This window comes from Parasteatoda tepidariorum, chromosome 1, assembly GCF_043381705.1.
Source record: "Parasteatoda tepidariorum isolate YZ-2023 chromosome 1, CAS_Ptep_4.0, whole genome shotgun sequence".
NCBI lineage: Eukaryota > Metazoa > Arthropoda > Arachnida > Araneae > Theridiidae > Parasteatoda > Parasteatoda tepidariorum.
Window position 1 is genome coordinate 68831062 of NC_092204.1, and position 9397 is coordinate 68840458.

A 9397-nucleotide genomic window follows, 5' to 3' on the forward strand; every position below is an offset into this window, starting at 1 on the left:
GTTTTTTGTTTTCAGAAAAAGGAGCTTTAAGAAGGTAGAAATTCATTTTAGGATTGGAATTTGAGAACATTTTAAGGTACTTACTTTTATGTATCTTTATGTCCGACTATTATTGTTATTTTTGGTACAAGAATATTATATTAAGAATCTATAAACATTCGTAAAAGGGTGTTGTTGGCGTCAAAACGTAGAAAATAATTTTTAAGTAGTGAACCCTGCTCGCTTCACTCACAAAACTCTACGTTTGCTACGCAATAATTTAGCCATACATATTTTTTTTTAACTCAAATGTCTTAAAATAGATGATTAAAGTTTCAAAGCAGATATATTAATGTAAGTTTAGTTTGCTTTTTCTTCTATTCCAGTTTTATGCAGGGAGAATTTGTCTTAAAAGTAAAAAGTTACAAAAAATCTATATGAATATGTCTTAATAAATGTTAATATTTTATAACATTTTCTTCCTTCATTAGCGTCTGTGTTTCAGTTCCATAGATTACCCATTGATTTTACTCTAACAAGTATTAAAAAATAATTTCAAATTTATTCTCAAAATTAAAGTTTAGCAACGTATACAACGTATTGACATCAATAATTCCTCTCTAGATGCTCCCCTTTTAAAAAATTATGTAATAGCAACACTAATCAACGCCAGTGGCGTATCTAGGGAATGTCAAGTATGACGTATGCCGTACGCGCATTATTTCAAAAAGGGCATTATTTCAAAAATAATTTTTTTTTTTACTTTAGAATTTTATTTGATATATTTTTAAGCTAGGGCTGAATTTTAAAAAAAAGCATACAACATTTAAAAGAAAGGCCAGAGTGTAGAGAATCCATAATCCTAGAATAAATCTTCATTTTATTTATTTTTCCACAACCACTAGCAAAGAGGGAAGATGAACAATTTGTTCCTCCTCTTCATATCACATTGCAAGATTGTAATCATTCTGAAAGGGCAATTATCCGGGGAGAAAATTGATAGAACACCTTCAAGCAGAAATATTTGAAGATGACCAGACAGAGAAATGTGAAAACCATAGGGTGCCCAGTCTAGCCTAGACTAATTATTTAGCAAAATGCTTGTAAATCTTCAATTTTATCATGGGTTAAAATCTCTTTGAAAAACGTTTTCCGAGATTTTGAATAGATTTCAAATAGAACCCCGATTGTAAACTAGCGTAAAATCCTCCATAAAAGGAAATTTTTGCCATTCATGGTGGGAATCGATCTCCTATCCCCAAACTGTGAAATACTAAAAATAAGAGGTGGCTCTGCCTTGTTCAACAATAAATTTGAAACAATAAAACGATTTTATTTAACAATGAATACAAGCCACTATTTTGAAAAATAAAGTCAAACGTAAGTGTAGGTTGTTAGGTGCTCACGCTCATATAAAAGATTCTACTCGTTTTAATAGCTATTTCAAAATTTAATTCAATAAAGTCAAATATTTAAAGTCTATTTTTGATTTTTAAAATCTATTTTGTAGATACAGTTTTTGAGCGTTACAGTTTCTGGGCTTTTATAATTGATTCAACTATTTAAGTAAACAGCGTGTATTTCCAGGATTTTTTTTTTTCGATAGTAAGTAATCATTTTATCAAGTAAACATTTAAATAAATGCCTTTTACTTAAATTATTAGTTAGCGTTATATGCGTTTGTTATATTTTCTAGAAATGGTGTCAATATACTGGGATGCTAACTGCTAAGATGTTTCCAAAATATTCTTTGAAGTGGTAGAGAGTTAAAAACCAAAACTTGCAAAATTTTAGATAATTTTGGGGAAATTTCGAATTATATGTACGTAAGAGGTGGAAAAAATAATTTTATGTCAACTTTATATAAACCAAGAATAAAACATTAAATCATAAATTTTGCTACCACTATAAATTTTTTTCCCCATTAAGCAGAATAAGTTGGCATCTCTGTATATGTAGATCGAGAGGGACACTTGCTCTCCCCCCTTATAATATTATAAATTAGAATTTATAATATTTTGAAGTTTAATTATTACTGTTTTATGACAAAACATTTAATGAGCACATTGATTCCTTGGAAACAAAACAAAAAAATGAATATCGTATAATTAAATACTCGTTAATGCAATATTATTAAAATTGATATGAGTCTTAATTAAAAAAAAATAAAAAAAGAAAGAAAAAAACGAACGCTAAAATTTCAAATGGTATTGGGAACATAATTTTCAAGTTCCTGAAAAATAATTGCGATAAGTCAATAGTTTCGTGTATATTACGTAACATTAGTTTAGAAAATAGTGCCAGCTACCAAGAAATGTTTTTCGTTCTATTCATTCGTAGAAACATTTCGTGTATAACCACTAGTAAAAGTTCGATTTTCTTCTTTATTTTGAATGGTTAGATTAAGGAACATATCGTCAGTTGTTAACAATGTTATTTTCTTACTCTTAGTCACAGAAGTATTATTCACTCACAANTAGTTAATTTTTAATGTGAATGGTATTGGGAACATAATTTTCAAGTTTCTAAAAAATAATTGCGATAAGTCAATAGTTTCGTGTATATTACGTAACATTTGTTTAGAAAATAGTGCCAGCTACTAAGAAATGTTTTTCGTTCTATTCATTCGTAGAAACATTTCGTGTATAACCACTAGTAAAAGTTCGATTTTCTTCTTTATTTTGAATGGTTAGATTAAGGAACATATCGTCAGTTGTTAACAATGTTATTTTTTTACTCTTAGTCACAGAAGTATTATTGACTCACAATTTTTATTACATTTTAATGCTTTGAGTGTAAGTTTCAATAATCCTTCTACTTCCAAATTGGAAAAAAAAAGAATTTTTTTATTTATGAAGACATGTTTGTTTTGTATTTTTAAATTACATTTATTTAATATTTATCAAATTTTCTTCAAATTATGGAGCACGCTTCCAAAGCCATCTCGGGAACAAAATTTTGTAATTTTACTCCAATATCTTTTCTTTCATTTCAGATTGAAATTTTTTTTTCTCTTCTTTTTTTTACAAAAGATTAAATAATTACTATTTTTTAAATTTTATTGGTCTTTTACAATATATATCATTTATTATATATTTATATCATTTTATATAATATAGCGTTTTATACCGTTTTTAAAAGGGTTCATAAAGTGTCATTTATTTATAAATTATATTTGTTTCTTATGAACAAAATAAAATGGTAACAAAATAATATTAAAATTATAATATGCAGTTTATAACCAACCATTACAACCGTTTAGTTTCTTAAAAGAAGTATCATTAAAGTGACAAAATCAGTAATTTTTTTATTAAATAATTATCTTTCTTTTAAGAGAATGAAAAAAAAAACCAATAAGCATCTTATAGAAAAGTTAGAGCTTGTTTAATAATGAAGCATACGCATTCTTATAATATGTTTTTATAAAGATACAAAAAGCCCTCCTTACCCCTAATATTCCAATGATTTATTTTTCTCTTTTTCCTTAAAAACAACTTCTAAAACTAATTAAATTAAATTAGTTTAAGAAGTTTTTAAAAAGAAAAACAAAAAAAACTCGTTATGCAGGTTGGTCTAAATTCTTGTAGTTTGAATACGGAATTCGGATTCCTGAGAAATGGAATTTTCAAAAAGAAGTGTAATTAAAATTCGATTTCTCAGGAACTATTCAATCAATTTCGGTCAACTTTTGTATTTTGCTACATTAAATTACCTTCTTTTAAAACGATGGTTGAAATGTATATCTTATAATTCAATTTTTTCCGACTATTATTAAATAAAAAATAATAAATATTTACTAAAAGGTATTTTTAGCATTAAATTATCTTTAGATAAATTATCTTTATAATTGGGTGTAAAATTTTTCAATTCGCTTGAAAAGTTCTCGAGTTATTTCTCAGATTGCTGCTACTCCCTATATTTTGGGGGTTCAGAAATCCGAATCCGTCGAAAAAATGTCATGTTTATTCAGAGAAAATACTTTGTAGTGTCTGATTTCGTAACTTAAAATATCGCCCTTGCTCAAATTAGTTAGCAAATTTGTAGTCCAATTGAATCAAATAAACCAATTGAATCTTCTTGAACCAATAACAAATAATCCCAGAACGTGAGGATCTGATCATTAGATCAAAAGTTATCAGGGTGGTCCGTTTATTCACTTTTTGCGCACTGAATGTGTCTAAAAATTTATATTTTAAATCTATTTGATTTCTTTTGCTTTATCTCTAATGTGTTCCGTTGCGATGTGAAGCGGATTTTTCAGAATTTGATTTTATTAAATAGACCAGAATGTATTTTGCTTTATTTTGAACTATTTCAGTTTTTTTACTGTTAACAAATTTATCACTTTTAGATATTTTTAAAATAAAACGTCAACTTACTCTAATTTATTTCGCCATAAAGAATGTATTGTTACTATTTAGTCCAGAGTTTTGCATGTAATTATGTGTATATTTTTTCTTATTATCTGTTATTATATAATGTTCGTAAAGCTTAATTATATTAAGAACATCGGTTTTTTTTATTGAACAGTAAATAAACTGACCAAAATATATAATTTGATTGTAGCTATTTTATTTATAATTGTCGTAACAAATCGTAATTATTTGCACTGTGATCTTTCACGAACACATTATAGCTCGATGATTTTATTGTTTTGATGTTAGCAAAGCATGATTATTTAAAAACAATCAATTTCAAGCATCCAGTTCCTCCAGTTTTAATTTTAAAATTATTGGATAGTCATTCAGTTATGTCATAGTTCTTCTTTGACCCAGATCTACATTTGTTGAAGGATCGCGTTTGCGTACTTTTGTTATTAAATTATACTTTACTTTAACTACTTTAAAACTTTAAAATAGTGCTTAATTAAAAAAATCGTCAGAATTTTTACTGACAGCTGAAAAACGCAATAGAATCTTCTATACATATGATAGAACAGACATTTTATTTCTAACCAATGATAGTTTTCAATACATTTGAATGCATTACAGTTAAAAAGCATTAATTTTATTATTATAGTTAATTTTTATTTATTCATTGATCTATCGTTATTTAAATACGATGCCACTTTTCAGTTTATTTTATAACCGTTGTTGATCAGGCAATCGAATTTTCAGTTTACGACTAGCAATGTTCAACTCTGTATCCTTGTAATTTTGAACCCAATTCAGAAGACAAGGGAACTCCTGAAACAAGTATTGGGAGAAGTTTAACTTCTTAGTGGACTTTTTGATGGAACTAACTTGCATTTGCGTTACATGAAGAGGAAATCCACGAAAACCTCCCACGGTTAGTCAAACGTTAAGGTGACTCTAACCCATGACCCGTCTACCACTGAGGATATTTTACGTCAGCACTTTGGTCGGTGTGAGCCGGGTGCAGAATTTGAATCAACCAGCCACTGCCGGAATTCGAACCCAGTTCACCTCATTGGGAGGCGAGAGCTCCATCGTTCTATCCCCTGTGTCACCGCGGCTCAAAACTTTGCAATATTGCACACTTATTCGAAGTAAAACGCAAGTATTTGAAAATTTCTGAAATAATCTATATTAAAACTATTTTTTCCTCTGTTTAAACACATTCATCAATAAAATTAACGATGCTATTAGATTCTTTGCACTTTTCTTATTCTTATTTTCTTATTTTTTATTTTGCAAATTATACTTAATTTTATTTTGCAAATTATAGTGATTTTTAATGTGAATATCAGAAACAAACGCATATTACTTTAAACTCTTGGAGAAAAAGCATGCATTTACTATTTACGTATGAGAGGTTCTACTAAATACGGCTACATGGAAAAATAAATCACATCACAAAATATATATATTTTACTATTTAACAAAATAAAACATTTAACAAGAACATTTTTTAACAAACACAAAGTTATTTAACAAAAATTATTTTTTTTAATAAGAGGTTATACATTTAAAAAACTCTAATTAAAACTAACAGTTATTTTAATTAGAAGATTCTATATTTATGTAAGTTAGTCTTTAGTTCCTTTTCTGGGTTCTAACGTATTTACAACTTTGTGTCTTTGGCAATCTTATGTCTTGTGTCTATCTTAAGCAACCCTTTTTTTTTTTGGATTTGGCCAAAATAATGTCTGGCATTTGTTGTAAGTAAACAGAAACATAGCTATAACAGCTTCGAATTTTAAAAATATTTCAATAAATAAACAACTTTATAATTGCTTTTCGATTTAATAAACAACCTTTTTTGCATATCGTTAAATCAGTTAAACAATCTGATAGAAGAGGAAGAATAATTAGGTTCTTTTTTGTAATTCGAAAAAATCTATTTACCTGAAAAGCGAAAACAACCGTAGAAATGTGAAATAATTGATGTCTATTACTGTATCCTAGTTAGCATTTCTTTTCGTGAATTAGGATCAATATCTTATACATTAAATTACAAGCGTATTTTTGTTTTCTTACTTAAGTTCTTATTTTGTTTTTTATAAATGTATGTCAACATCATTTTTGTTTATTTTCAGTTACATGGCTTTAAAGTCTCTAGAAGTTGCGAGAAGCTTGTTTTTTCTATTTTGCTTTATTTATGGTGTCATTTGTTTAAAAGCAGAAAAAAGTTAGACGTGTGCAAGAATGCATGCCGAAATTTTCTCCGTGGAGTGCAACCAGGAAAAACATTCATTATAATATTTCAAAAATTATAAATAATTTTTTTTCTTTAAAAAGCAAGAAAAATCATTTTTATTTGATTTTTTATTGAAATAATGCATGATCATAGAATAAGATCAACGAGCACTAGTCTTTTTTTTTCTTGATCTTCTAATTAATAAAATTTTTGTTAATTTTAGGATTAAATTTAAAAATGCATTTTTTTGTGCTTAGTTTACTTTATTAATCAGAGTTGATTTCATATGACAGGCAACAATTGTTTGCGTTTGTTTGAAATTAAAAAAAATAATAGTTAAGAGTGAAAAGTAATTTTTAGTTTATTGGATTTCTTAGGCAATGCAAGTAATGGCCCGGTTAAAACACTTTACTTAAAAATACAAAATTTATAAAAAATTTGTCGAGCGTTTTGATAGATAAAGGTCAATGCGGTACCCGTCTTGACCTTCCCTGTAAACGCACATGGAATTGTATGTACCAGTTTTAAAATAATAAAGATATGATTTATATTAATATAGACGTAAGGCTTACCTCCATTTTTTAATAAGTGGAATTGGCTAATCATTAAAGAAGATCATCAAACAATTCCATTCGGATCAAACTTTTTAGGGCTCGGATCTCAAGGCTTGAAACTTATCTCAAAACAGGTCTGAAGTTGGATTTTAAGGTACGTTCGGTGGCCTAATTTTTTTAAATTTAGATTTATTTATGTATTATTCACTAAAAATGGTATGAATACGAAAAAATATGATTTTTTTAATGAAAGTATGCAGGAAAACTGGTAAAAAAAATATAGTCATAAAAATTCAATTTAAGGAAAAGACTAAGCATTTGACATAAAATTGATATTTAGATATTTTACAGCAAATACAGAAACATATTTGGCCGAAAAAGGCCAAAATTCGCAATTAGTTATTTTTATTTTAGCTGCAAAATACAAAATAATAGTTAAATCCGCTAGTTCGTTGCCTGTTCCCTGGACATGCATATAGAAAGCATTCCTGCAAAATTTCAAATAATTTGAACTAAAATATTTTAAGACATTGCGTTTAGAGTAAAGGTGAGTGAAATGGAGTAATCTTAGACATTTTTATATTTATGTACAAAATAGTTTTAAAATTTTTCATGATGGAATTAATTAGTCGCAATTAGAAAAAATTAAACTTGGACATTTGTGAGTAAAATTATGAGCTAATGAGATTTACAAGAATTGCAAACGGTGCAGTGAACAAGGAAAATATGATCAATGTAAATACGCATTAAATTTAGGTAAATTGATGGCATTAGATTATTTAAAGAAGACAATATTTCTGTAATTTTAATTGCTGTTTTATATTTAAGCAAACAATTATAAACGCATAAGAACACGAGCATAAATTTTCCATCATCTTAGAAAGGGCACACATATATCAAAAATTCAAAAAAAATTTGTAAAAACAATTAAATTTATTTTACAGAATTAATGACAGAATTAATGTCTGCTAGTTCTGCTAGTGGAAAAAAATAACCTTTTTGAAACTAGATTTAAGAAAAAATAGCACTTACAAGTATTAGTTGTTCATGGGCATAGCCCGATGTTGATTTTGATATCCTTTTGTCAAACATTTAAAAATGAGATAAAATATACGAGAAAATACAATATATTAAGAGCTTTAATAGACGACATGTAAAAAAGGAATTAATTTTTAACTAAAAAAATTTTTTTGTTGATTGCTGACATGCCTTATTTTATGTAATAATTTTTGGCTATTTGAAGGAAGCAAGAGGGTACTTTTTACAACAAAAATTCAATGAAATTGAAAAAAAAAACTAAAAATATGAATGAATTCCAGTTCCATTTAGTAAAAAGTATATTTAGTTCTAAGGTTATATAAACTGAATTTCTCAATAAATTCAGTAAAACTAAAGTTTTTTTAAAATTGTTTTGTTAGAGTATTTACTTTCTTCATAAAAAGAATGAAAAAATCTTGGTTGTGCATAAACTGAAAATAAAATAAAATGCATTTTGAATTAAAGCATGTTTATAACTTCTTCTGTATCTTTTAATTATTTGTTATGAAAAGCATTTTCCCGGCATTGAGACTGCGCGAGCAGTGAAACCAATTTACAGTAATTTAAGATCTGCACTGCGATAATTATCTACTGATGAAAGTTGAAGTTTTAAAAAATCGATAAATAAAATAAAAAAATTAACTAATCAATAAAAATCTTTACATCATTTTAAGCTATTTTATAAGCCCTATTAGAATTGGTTTTTAAACTACGTAATTCCGTAAGAATCATATGTGAAAGAAAAATGAATTCATTCGGATGGCAAAACGACTATGCGAAATTGAGAGGTAACTATACTATACTACATTTCACATTTTTTAGTATTAAAATATTTTAATACTAAAAAATTACAAAAATTGTCAAATTATTGAAAAGTTAACTATGTATATTTTTTTTAGCTCACGTTGAAAGAATTGGGTGAATCATTAAGTAATGTAGTTTCAGAGCATTCAATATTCGTTAGTCTTAAAAAACAATTAATTTTTTGATTTATTTTCAATCCGGCATTGAAAGGTTGTTGCTAACGAAGGTGAATGCATTATTGATTAAAAAATGAAGTCTTGATAACAAATATCAAATGCATCGAAACGACATTACTTTCCAGTCGACCTAATATTCACATATAATTAAAATATTGTAGGTATTCATAACAAAATAACATTAAGATTTTAGAGATAAATACAATTTAGTAAATTCAGCTGAATTTGCTTGTTAATTTTTAAATA